At 44.7% G+C, this 13,716-nt stretch overlaps 1 protein-coding gene across 8 annotated transcripts in view; it reads right to left on the bottom strand.

Moving 5' to 3' along the window:
- LOC144124691 (uncharacterized) overlaps positions 1-13,716 on the bottom strand; it is a 202,869-nt gene that overhangs the window by 166,696 nt on the left and 22,457 nt on the right. The window lies entirely within an intron of this gene.

Below are 13,716 nucleotides of genomic sequence, written 5' to 3'. Positions count from 1 at the left end.
TTCATTGATGCAGTGTATAGAGATTGCTGAAAAGGAACACAGGCCCCTATGGCTAGCATTTCTGGATATTAGGGGAGCCTACGACAACGTTATTCAAGAGGATTTGTGGGGCATACTGGGTACATTGGATGTGGAAGATGGAGTAATTAATCTTTTAAAAGATAACTATAAAGGTAACAGAGGGCCCATAAAATGGGGAAAAAATGTATCAGGGCCTATAGATATACAGCGGGGGCTTAGGCAAGGCTGTCCTCTGTCTCCTTTGTTGTTCATGTTGTACCTGCAAAGGTTAGAGACCAAAATAGGGAGGAGCAGACTAGGCTTCAACCTTTCTTTTTTCAAGCAAGGTGAATGGATTAAACAGTCATTACCGGGACTAATGTACGCGGATGATATACTGCTAATGGCTGACAACAAAGAAGATTTGCAGAACTTGATAGGCATTTGTGGTGCAGAGGGAGAAAGACTAGGTTTGAAGTTTAGTAAGGAAAAATCTGGAGTCATGATATTTATTGATGAGAGCGGTGAGCATAGAATACAGGAGTTCACGCTAGAAGTAGTGAATGAGTACAAGTATATTGGGGTGTGGATAAATAACGGTGCTGAGTATCTGACAGAGCATGAAAAATATGTAATGACCAAAAGCTAGTAGACACGTGACAGTGTAACGTGATGGTGTCTGCTGTCTATTAGATGTGATTAAGCATCTTGTATAAATGTAGTTTTCCTTGTAGTAAACCTCAGTTGAGTTTCCGCGTTTTGTTGTGTGCTTTCTTCTCTCCGTCCCTCGGTGTTTTGCACGGTTGCAGTACGAACTCCAAGAGACTGGTAGTTAGGGAAAACACTACGACAAGCCTGGTAGAGCCGAGTCAGCTGATAGCATGGAACAAGATGAGGCCAGACCACCGCCGCTAAAGAGGAAAGGGGGAGACTTAGACCCATTAGAAAAACAAGTCAGAGATAAGGCAAAGAAAATTGAGGAACAGGAGGGATATTTTAAGATCTTTCAGGAACAGATGAAAGACAGGATGGAAAAAATGCAAGCATTCTCGGCTGCGCTGAACAGCATCGGGACAAGCCTAGGGGCCAAAACTGACCAGACAGAGGAATTTTTAAATGAACACAATGGCAAAGAAACTCAATCACAGCAATCACAAGGGAAGCCCGGAGCTTAAAACTCTGTGGCAGTGGAACTGCAGAGGCTTTGCCAGAAAACGAGCGCTACTGCAGCAGTACGTAAGGATGTGCGTTGTTGAACCCATAGCTATCGCCATACAGGAAACATCCAAAACAGGGGCAAAGATAGTGGGCTATAAATTCTACGGGAACGGGAAGACGGACTCCAGGGTGGCAACCTTGGTTAAAAAGAATCTGGCCGTCATAAAACACGACATAGAGTCCGAAGGAACAGACTCCATCCTGGTAGAAATATTCACCAGAAGGAGGGATTTTAAAAAAAATTTTCTCCTTAACAAATACAGCAACCCGACAAAAATTCAATTTAGAAGCTACCTTAAGGAGGCAATCAAAATTGCAGGAAGATACCCCTTAGTTATTATGGGGATTTCAGTGCAGCACATGCGGAGTGGGGCTACAAGCAGGCAAATCCCAAGGGTAGGAAATTGCTAGAGTGCATCTAAGACCTGGGAATCACACTGCATAACGATCCCTGCACGTCAAAGAGAGAAGGAACAGGCAAAAAGGCGGATACTTCTCTGGACTAGAGATGTGAAGGCCTGAAAAAAACACTGCAATTTTGGAAAAAAAACCGTTTTTTTTCGTTTTTTTCAGACGAGAAAAAATGGAAAAAAAACATCGAAAATTTCACAATGCAATTTCAAGGTTTTATGATTGCTTGCTTTCAGTTTAGGTTTTTGCTGTGAAAATCATTACAGCGTGCATCTTTGAACGATTGGAGAGCAGCCGCCATCGCCGGTGCCAGGCAGTGGTTTTAAAACGTTCGTGCTGCGAGTACGCGGGTTGAAGGCCAGGTCACATATAAGATCGAGGCTTGACTTAAAAACACACTGATACTTGAACTCACGGCTGAAGTAGACCAGAATGGCTGCAAATTCTACAGCGCGACACACACGGCATAAATAACATAGGCTGCTGTGCACGTAATCGGTTTTAGCCAAATAGAAACCTTGCTTTCTGGGTAGGACGGCTACAAAGTAACACCTGAAACTCTGGTAACACTAAGCGAGATCAAGCGTGATTAGGGAGCCTACATGTCGCGCCCCCTCCCGGCTTAGGGTGGTGACTTCCTTTGACACAGCACATGCCGCCTCCCGCTAAGACCCATGTTGCCAGCGCGTGTGTTGTGATGGTTACGGGAAGACGCCGCGCCATCTTGTTCCCCGCCGTGCATAGGCGCGCATTAGCTGCTGCAGCAGTTGCGTCTTCATCGCCGTTCATCGTTGAGTGGGACAGTCATATGTTGTCGGTTGTTGCACTAAGTGCGCCAGGAAGCTTACGCAGCAGCAATGCCCGGGTGTTGCGTTCCGCAGTGCTCGAACCACTGCAGGAAGGGCACACGGATGTTTCGTTTCCCGGCTGACTCCAACCGAAGAAAACGTTGGCTGGCACAAGTAAAGCGAGACTGCTGGGAACCCACTGCTGCTTCTCGCATATGTTCTGTGAGTACCGTACCTTTTTCTCTTTTGTTACCTGCTCGCTTGTTATGTTTGGTGTACTGTGCTTCACGTTTACGATAATTAAACCACGGCCGCCTCGAACGGCGTGCGCGGCGTGGGTTTGATAACAGGCTACGCATTGCGGGCGTGGGTGCAATCTTCTCGTTAGTTTTTAGATGCGCTGGCGGCGTGTCTCGAGCACCAAGGGCGAGAAGCAACAGTTCGCATTCGCCCTCGCTGACTGTAATTCTCACGCGAGTGCACTCACGATATATTGGCGCCCGCTTCCTTGTTTGCGCTGTAATACATGCGCCAAGACTCATGTCAGAGAACATGACTGAGGTAGTGAAAATAAATTTCTACATCTCTCTGACATTGTACGCGTTCGCTGTTTCGTGAGCGCTGTGGTCGGAGGAACTTATTTTCAGTCAGGTCTGGTTATCTAGGCACCGTTCTGCTGTACGACGCTATTCAGTAGAAAAAGATTGGAAACCCAAGATCAGACTAAAAGAACACATTTTGTATATGCCCGGTTACTGGCATGCATATGAAGCCTTTAGGAAGCCCTTATCCAGTTTTTTTAGCTTGGCACTATAGCCTGGTAAAAGACAGCATGTGAAAACATTACAGCAGGTAGAAACAGCTCTGTAGTTGTAACGCTAGTCATGTTCCGGTTTGCAGCATTTGTCACAGTTATGTGCAGGTATGAATATACTTCTTGATGCTTATGAAGTACTTGCTGCCATTCATTTCAGGCACATTTTGAAGAAACAAGTTTCGAGCAAAACAGACAGGATGGCTTAAAGAAGCTAAGGCCAGATGCGGTTCCCACACTTTTTACTTATCGAGGTAAGCTTCTAATTTTGATCCATCTCTTAAATACAACTCTGCCTCATTCATATGAAATGTTTGCAAAGAAATTTGTCTACACGTATACGGTAGTGCTGTGGTTGCTTTGTGCAAGCTCAAAAATGTGCGCTCATCTGCTTTTAGAAGGCTGCAAAGAAAGGTTCATCACCATCAGCATTTCAAGGTCCATAGCAGGACGAAGCCTATCCTACTGACTTCCCTTTAACCGGTTCCTGTGCCATCTGTGGCCACATTATCCACACAAACTTCTTGGTCTATTGATATGGCTTTTATATCCAAGCATTCCTACAGCGCATGTTTGCATCAGCATCTAGATCCCTAGCTAGAAATTTGTTGGGATCCATGCAATTCATTTCTTGTAAAACTAAATCGCGGGCATAAAAAAATATGTATATTGCACGTTATTGTAGGATCATGCATTCGAACAGCACCTTCAAACATAAAATCACCTTAAGCCGTGTTTTAACGGCTTCTGCATTACCTCTGGCTCATTTTTCACTGTAGATTGAAAAAAAAATGAATGAATGACAATTGAAATCTTCCGTGTAAGCCATAAAGGTATAAAGTATGGCACTAAACAAAACTTTTGCCACCTAACTCTCTGCCTACCCCTACTATATTTGCTTTTCTTGAACACCCACTGCTTCCCTAAGGGACTACTGTTTATCTTCTCTACACATTGAATGCACTCATATATATGATACTAAGATCCAAAACGTAACACACAGATATAGCCTTGTATTCAAAGAGCACAAGGCCACCTATAGTGTGTTTATACTTTGTATAGCATCGTTTTTTCTTTATAATTCACCCGACGCCTGCGAGAAAGGGGGCGTCTAGAATCAAACAAATATCCTAAAGCAGACTGCATACTGTGCTGTCTCATTTGTTCTATGTCACCTGGCACAGAAGCTAAAATGGCAAAATTCAGGACGATTAGTAATTCTAGTTGCATCAATGGTACCTCAGCTGCTAACACAACCTGCTGTTGAGCACAATTTTGCACGACTGAATCATTGCCAGTTGTAGCATGCTTTCCGACGCTGTTAAATATGCACTGGCGGTAAGAAATCTAAAGCCCCCCAGTACAGCTTTGGGATCTTATACCCAACTGATATTACTACTCCTGAAGTTTATTTGGAAGTTTTATGCAGGTACTAGGTTGCGCTTCTGTAAATGCAGAATTTCTGCAGTTCTTGAGTGTAGTGCTACCCTATTGACTGAATTTTTTATTTCAGCCATCCCGAAACACCGGAAGCCTCCGAAGAAGCGGTCTTGCTTTCGTCCGGCCACGCCAACGCAAAGCCCAGTACTTGACCCCACCGGAAATGAACCATGTGGTAGTGCTGCTCTAGAGCCTGTCTTCGCATCAACAGCCGAACAAACACAAGACTCGGCTGTGAGTGACAGCATGAGTTCCCAGGACACTGTCAGTCCACTACAATGTGCTCAGGTACCAGGGTATGATCTACCTTTAACAACCACCTTGCTGCCGCCCAAAGCTGTCGACACTGTTATCTATGCAGACAGCGTTGCCCATTCCTTTCTGAGAACAGATAAAGCCAGTGGGGAAGATTCCACTGATGCAAGTCGACTTCCTCTGCCCGCAGCTTCACCCATGGAGGCCGAATCCTTAAGCGCTGAAAGGTCACAGCATAGTAATGAGCGATCAAGTAAAGAAATACCTCAAGCTGCATTCACACTTGGTTCAAGTACGGCTTCAACTGACTTGTCTCTTCAAAGACAGAATGCTGAGCTGAGAAAGAGAAATAAGGACTTGGCCCAAAAGTACAGAAACCTACAGAGGCTTCACGAGCAAACAAAGAGAAAACTGCGCAGTCTTGTAAAGAAGTCACAGTCGCCACAACAAAAAATGATAACCTTGGAACAATTACCGTTCCTCAAACACGACCAGAGAAGGGCTTTGACGGTGAAAACTACGAAGGGCCTTAAGTGGTCTGAGAAGACTATTCGAGAGGCCCTTCAAATAAAGCACGCATGTGGAACAGCAGGCTATGAATTATTAAGATCATTATCATATCCACTGCCATGCAATAGGACATTAATACGAAGGCTTCAAAATATTAAATTTTTGCCTGGAGTTCTTCATGAAGTTTTTAATGTCCTGAAATCCAAAGTAGCCACAATGCAAGACATAGAAAAAGACTGTGTGCTCTTCATGGATGAGATGGAAATCTCCCAAGGATTTGACCACGATCGCTCGCTTGATTGCTTTTTTGGGAGCACTACATTGCCGGAGTCCGCTACAGATGTTGCCAACCATGCTCTTGTGTTCATGGTTGGTGGCGTGAACACGAGATGGAAACAGGTTATCGCCTATCACTTCACTGGAAGGTCGATAGATGGCTCTATTTTGAAGGACATTGTGTTCCACTTGATTGAGCTTTGTTTTCAAATCTCGCTTAGAGTGCTTGTTGTCACAAGTGACATGGGAGCTGCCAACCGTGCAGTTTGGCGCCTGCTTGGCTTGTCCAACCACAGAAACTCACAGACTGTCTGCTGTATTCCGCACCCGCACCTCCGTGGCAGGCAACTATTCTTTATGGCTGACCCCGCCCACGTCTTGAAGAACATCCGTGCCCAACTACTCCGAGTGGGAGAATTCACTCTGGGTGAAGAAACTGTTAAGGAACAAAGTCTTCCTTCTGGCACTGTCAAGGTGGAGCATGTTGAAGCAGTGTTGAAGTACGACTGTCAAAGTGAGCTGAAGATTGCAAATAGGCTGTCGGAAATCCACATCAGCAGTGGACATTTCACTACCATGAAAGTGAACATTGCTGTGCAATTGTTCCGTGAGGCTCCTGCTGCTATCCGATATTTAATCCAACAAAAAATTTTGTTCCCCGAAGCAGAGGCTACAGCGTGGTTTTTTAACCTCGTGAGCAGGTGGTACACCCTTATGTCGGCCAGACATCCGGTTGTTGCTCTGAGCGATATAGATCCTTCAAAGCATAAAGAGGCCACTGCGCTTTTGGAACTGACGTGCAGCACTTTCCGTCAAATGAAAATGGGAGCAACGGCACATTGGAAGCCTTCACAAGCTGGCCTTCTGGCATCGACCACTGTTGCTCTCAGCCTGTCGCAAGACCTCTTGGACAACCAAAGCTACAAGTATGTGCTTCTTGGCCGGCTCGTACAAGATTGTCTCGAAAACATATTCTCTGTGTTGAGACTCAAGAAGCCGGTCCCTAGTGCATACGACGTTAAGTGTGCACTGAAGCTGATTTGTGTTGGACAGTTCATGCACACACCTACAAATTCTAGCTACGAGGTTGATGACAGCTTGCATCTAGCTGACCTCCTTGACCCAACTATCCAGAGACATGAAGGACAAAACCAAGAGCCTGAAGAGCTAGAAAACCTGTTTGTGTGTGCTCTCACAGAAGCAGAATGTGACATTCTTGCTTATCTAGGAGGATTCCTGGTCAAGTCTGTCATGAAGTCCATTGGTAACTGTAGTGACTGCAAAAATGCCCTTGTTGGAGATGCTACAAATCAGTATAGCAATCTTATTAAGCTTAAAGAGTACGTGAAAAATTCTGAGAACCTCATTTATCCAACGCAAGCAGTGATTAATGTCCTTATAGAATGTGAGGAGCAGTTTAAGACTTTTGCAGATATGAAGGAAATCATGGTGCTCAAAACCCCATTTGCTAGCATTCTGAATGCCCTGTGCAAGGCTGTCAAGTTGAACTTAGGTTGCTGTGAAACACATCATGCTCAGGCAGGGAAGGTCCTCCTGACAAAATATGTGAGGACAAGACTGAGGATCCATCTACGACAGCAGCATGCACAGAGGGTGGATGGAATGTCTAGCAAAACATGTGCCGCAACAAACCTGGTCTGAACTCTGAGAAGGATGGTAACATCATATGCTTAGATGCTTGCAGTCAGCTAGTTAATGATTTGGCCTTGCTTTCGTTGTTTTTCTATAGTTTGACACAACTCAAGAAAATAGGGGAGATGTCCTTAAAGAATTCTATCCAGCCAATGGCGCCAACCGATTTTCATGACACCATGTTTAATGCTGGGAAGTTGCATCGCTGGGAGTGGCAGATGAACGGCAGTTAACCGTGGCTTAATCGGATTGACCGCGTTGTCATGAAAATCGGTCACTGCTATTGGCTGGAGGGAAACGGTCGGGGGGCATCTGCCACTACTTCCTTGGGTTGTACCCGAATATAGCACTCTGACACTTTCACTGTGTATGTCGTGTGTACTTTGCTCGCCTGTAAATTGTTCACGTCTTTCAGCATATTTTTATGTCACCTCTCTGTAGCAAGCTGTTGCTTGCAGATTGTGTGCACTAACCAATGAAGCTGCTTTGCTTCAGTCAGCATTTGGAAATAGCAAACTGATTTACAGTGCGTGCCACTAGTGTGTTCATCAAAGGTGAAGTTTTTAGGAGCAAGTGTTGGAACTAGATGCAAATGTGTAAACCACTGTTTCAAGTCTTTTGTGAAGTGCGTAACAGTCTTATTTTTGTGGCTGAAGCATCACTACCATGCCTTGCATTATTTAGGGGCTGTAAAACATACGCTCCCACAGAGTTGCCGTGGTGTTTCTCATTATCATTTGAGTTGTTTGCATTACTAGTCCTGCTAATTTAGCCCATTTATTGTGTCCTCTGTACTGCACTCATGCAATTTGTTCATGGCTATCAGTATATTTTGTTTTATGTAGAAGTGTTCATTGAGCAACGAAGCTGCTTTACTTCGGTCAATGTTTAAAAATAATAAGCCTGTTTGCAATTACACCATCAGTGTGCGCACCAGATATGTTTTACAGGAGTGACTGATATGTGTACAAAAATTTCACTGGTTTCACAGATGCTGATAATGGAAGAATGTAATTTCATATGCACTTTAGCTGGCTGCGGATGCTTATATATTCTGTCAGTTTGCTTGAGAAAGAATATGAGCACCTCCCCTTTAATTGACAGTTGCCAGAAGTGTGTCGGCAATAAAAGAAGCTTCTTGAATGTTTACACGAAGGCGTCTGAAAATGTCATTTGGTTTCTTGATTTTAGGTTTTCTCACTTGTCCCATTGTTTGTATTGCTCCTCTTTCTCCGATTCCATTCCAGCAAGTCTCATGTTACACTCTGAACATTTGAGCCTCCTACTGAACACCCTGTGTAAGTTAGTTTCTCAGCACACGTGGAAAAATGGTAGGCAATGTGAAATGAAGCACTGCTTTAATGTTAACTCAATGGCAATCTGTACAAAACTAAGACGCTTACAACACTCGATCTTAATTTGTTAACATCAGCCTCAAGATTCCCTAAATTTTTTTAAGTATGTTTATACCTTTTGCTGAAGCTACAGTGTGCTAGTATGGGGTTGCATAGCTCATTGCGTAGAGCATGTGTAATTGCTCACAGAAGAGCAAAATGCACAAACTAATGGTACATTGCACACGCAAATGCCATTGTGATGTCGGTAATAGAACTACTGGGGCACTTAAGTCTCTTCCCGTGCTGTGAATGCATAAGCATTAGGTGCTACTGTTTTGCTTCTGTTGCGTGGTTTTATTTTGAACCTACATAGACCAGCGTTAGCTCGGTTTACCGTTACATTTTCGATTCTACTCATCGAGACCTTTCAACGATATATGACGATGCTATAGCATTAGGTTCAATTTTAAATCAAATAAATAATTAATGGTAATTAAGACCTGCGATTACTCCGGTGGAATTATACTCGACATAAGCTATCCAACGATATATAGCTTGATGATGGAGCATAACGATTGATTTTTAATCACGGTTATCTAATTAATGGTCGGTAAGACAAGATTAGTTCAGTGCAATTGTACTCAACATAAGCTATCCAGCGACTTAGTGATGTAGCGTAAATTTCAATTACATTACAATTAACTAATTACCGGTAATTAATTGAGACCTACAATTAGTCCGGTGCAATTATACTCGACATAGGCTATCCAACGATAGAACACTTGCGGCGATTATGCCCGACATAAGCTACACAGCCACTACGGCCACATTCTATACAGGCCGCGCATGAACCAAGTAATTGATAAGCATTAAAAAGTGGGCCTGCGTAATCTTTTGATTACCGTCATAACATTAAATTCTGAACGCCCAACACCTAAGCTCGGTTAGTGCTCATCGTGAGGAGGAACCCTTTTTACGTAATTGATAAGCGCTGCCTTTTGGCGCGATGACGCGCGCAGAGGAGAGACCCGTTCGGAGTGTAATGCACCGTCGCTGAGAACTGCTCTATGTCATCGGAACGGCGTCATCTGTTGGTACTAACTTCGAAAGAAACGCCGATAAACTAGAATATAAACTAATGTTGTAGATCGCCCCAGCGACCACGCCACTGAAAGCCGGGGATGCTCTCTTCAAGGGGAACAACATGGCTGCCCGTCATGTTTAGCGGCCGTTTTCGGCAACACTGGGAGAGATGTCACCACCCTAAGCCAGGCGGCAGGCGGCATGTATGTAGGCTCCCTAAGCGTGATGGACTCGCACTGCCATCTAACGAAATGTAGGCGCAACAAAGCTGAACCATTAACTACTACAGCCAATATCGTCTACAGTGGACAGGGCTGCAGAGTGCTGCCTCTGACAAAACAAACGCAAGCACGATTACTCGGAGTGCATGCCGCTTTGTTAGCATGGTACACGGTTCTGGCTGTGACAATGGTTCGCCCGCGGTCGAATGTTTGGGAACACTTTTCTGTGTGCGAAACGTCCACTGGCGGGACAAAGCGAGCAGTATGCAAGTACTGCAGTGTTCAGCATGGATTTCCGAATGCCACACGTTTGACAAGGCACCTGTTGGCGTGTAAGAAATGCCCGCTGGACATCAAGGAAATTTGCAGCAAGGAAACGAACGCCAAACATCCTGCTGGTGTGTCAACTCAGTCATCAATTGAAGCAAGTGAGTCGGAATTCTGCAAACACGATGAAGAGCAGCCATTGCCAAAAAAAATCAAGAGTATTGCGCCTTTTGTAGACCGCATGACTCCAGAGCAGCAAAGCCAAATCGACACTGCCTTGGCTCGAGCGATCTACTCAAGCAATGTGCCTCTCTCTGTGACTGAGAATGAACATTGGAGAGCAGCTTTTAAGATGCTTCGACCGTCGTATTCTCTGCCTTCTCGACACCTTCTGAGTGGACCTCTGCTGGACTCGGAGTACACTCGAGTGAAGCAACACGTCGAGCAAACCGTGAGAAACGCTTCGTGTCTGACACTGTTGACAGATGGATGGACGAACATTCGTGGCGAGGCAGTCATGAATTTCGCCGTGGCAACGCCAAAGCCATTCTTCTACTCAGCTGTTGAAACAGGCCAAAATCGTCACACTGCGGTGTATGTTGCTGCCGAGATCTGCAAAGTGATTGAATCGCTGGGAAGCGATAAAGTAGTGGCGCTGGTCACAGACAATGCCAGCAACATGCAAGCAGCCTGCAGTATTGTTGCAAGCAAATACGAGCATATCACAAGCATTGGATGTGCAGCTCACGGCCTGAACCTGCTTTTGAATGATTTGATGAAACTAAAGACATTGGAGGATGTCCATCGTACGGCAAGGCAAGTTATAAAGTACGTGAAGCGTACCCACATCGTTGCTGCGACGTTGCAGGAGAAACAAGAATCAATAGATGGTAAAGGGAGATCCGAAACTCTAAAGCTTCCGAGCAAAACAAGGTGGGGAGGCATGGTTCTATCACTTCAAAGCCTCTTGAGAAACAAGGAAGCCCTTCAGCAGACCGTGATATTAAGTGACCGCAAAGTTAATAAGTCCGTGCGAGAAACTGTTTTGGATGAAGACGCTTTCTGGAAGTCCGTGCAAAGCTGCCTGCTCCTCATTACACCAATTGCGTCAGCCATAACCTCACTAGAGTCGGACAATGCTCTGCTGTCCGACGTTCCAGAGGCCTTCCATTCCATTAGAATTGAACTTGCAGCAAACCTGGCGACCTCCGCGTTGACAAACGAGGAACAGATTCGAGCGAAAGAAATGATCACCAGGCGCAAAAAGCTTTGTTTGCGACCAGTCCACATTGCTGCTAATTTGCTGGATGCAAGATATAGAGGAAGACACCTGGACGATGCGCAGATTGCAGACAGTTTTGAGTGGATATCTCAGCAAGCAGGGCACCTTTCACTGGACATCGGTAAACTGATTTCCAACGTAGCAGAGTACAGGACATCCGCAGGAATATGGTCCAGGACAGGGGTCTGGGACTCAGCGAAGCACGTGGCCCCATCTACCTGGTGGCAAGGCCTTTGCACCAACCAGTCGCTAACTACTCTGGCTTGCCGACTGCTGCAGATACCACCATCATCCGCCAGCTGCAAACGAAACTGGTCACGTTTCGGAAACGTCCATACAAGGATTCGCAACAGGCTTTCAGGGGAACGCGTTCGAAAGCTTGTGTATGTGCAGTCGAACCTAGCTGTGGACACAACTTCAATCCCTGCTGCTGCGCGTAGTGCCGCATCCAGCGACAGTGATTCTGAGTCCGATATGGGGTGACTTATAGATCAGGTTTCATGTTCCCATTCTCGGTGCAATAGAACAAGAAGTTCGTTCCACAAATATGATATTTATACCTTCATATTCGCCTCAAGTGCAAATCATTATTTATCTTCGCGGTGCAATAGAACAAGAAGTTCGTTTCACAATATGACATCTACAACTGCATATTCGACTCAACTTCGGAGCATTATTATTGATCGTTGTGTTTTTGCAAATAAATTTGTTTTTGTCACGTTTTGCAAAATTTCCAATTTTTCATGAAAAAAACCCTGAAAAAAACGGTTTTTTTCATGCCATTCAAAATTTCTTGAAATTTTGCATCTCTACTCTGGACTTCACCCTCAGCAGAAACATTAGTAAGGCAACCTGGGCCATCACAGTGCAGAACCTAAGTAGCAACCACAGCTACATATCCCTCCCATTAGGAAAGGGCATCAAGATGAGGAAATGTAAGAAACCAACCAACACAGAGTGGGATAAATTTAGGGCCATAAGAGAAGCAGAACACACGGGCAGCATAACCGACATATGCGAATGGACCACCCTGCTGAAAAAACACATAGAGGACAGTACAGTTGCGGTAGAGGACAAGGACGCCCCACAAAACATGGACAGCAGGCTCCTCAATCTCTTTAGGCATAAAGCGACCCCAGAGGAAAGGAAAAAGAAAAATATGAAAGACAGGAGGATAACCAGAGACTTGAGCAGACTTAACCGGGAAATAGAAAAGCATGCCTTTCAGGTATGCGAGCAAAATTGGCTAAGCGCTTGCGACCAGATGGAAAAGGGAATGAGTCTGGCAAAGACGTGGAATATAATTAGACACTTATTAGACCCAGACAAAACCAAATCAGAAGCAAGAGTTGACATTACAAAAAAATGCAGTCAGAGCAATTGCGGGTGCCACATACTTAGCACATACGAGTGCTCTATTTGCAAAATACCGCATTATGGATGCAAGGGTTATTCATCAGTACCGTGTAATTCAGCAGTACAAATCTCAGGTACATAGTGACACCACATTTTTTTCTGACCTTGCGAATCTACGGGAAAATACCGCTGTTCACAACACAAGACACTACGAATATTGGTATGTACCTTGTCCACGCACAAATTACGGTTTTCAAACACTCAGGTATGTGTTGCCATCTTTCCTTAATAGAAATGCTTTCACTAATCAATCCATTCTTTCCGTTTCATATAACGCTGTCAGAAATATGTTCTTACAAAACAATGAATCATATCCAACTGTAAAATAAACTAAGTATCCATGTGCTGTGATTAAACTATCATTTGCGTGTGTGTAACAGTACCGAGACTATTCTGGTGATCTGTTATGAAGATATTGTACATATTTGTTATTTCATGCATTCTCTTGTTATTGTTTTACTGCTGCCTGTCATCGCCGTGCCAAGCCGCTACGGGAGATGGGAGCTTTGTCAAGCCGCGTGCGCGGCTTTTTTTCCTTTCTCCTCAGCCATTGTACATGACTGAAATAAATGCAAAATGCAAACGAAAGTCAGACACAGTTTCAATGGCACAGATGAACAACTGTGCGAGCGTTTGGTAGAAGTATATATCAACCAGGAACCAGCTGGGCCTCTACCAGAATATGGTGGTGAAAACAACCCGTAGCTGGATACACAAATTACGGAAGCGGACATGCGTGCTGCTT

Source organism: Amblyomma americanum, chromosome 3, assembly GCF_052857255.1.
Source record: "Amblyomma americanum isolate KBUSLIRL-KWMA chromosome 3, ASM5285725v1, whole genome shotgun sequence".
Lineage (NCBI taxonomy): Eukaryota > Metazoa > Arthropoda > Arachnida > Ixodida > Ixodidae > Amblyomma > Amblyomma americanum.
The sequence above is the reverse complement of the archived record's forward strand: the minus strand, read 5'-3'. Positions and strand labels throughout refer to the sequence as shown.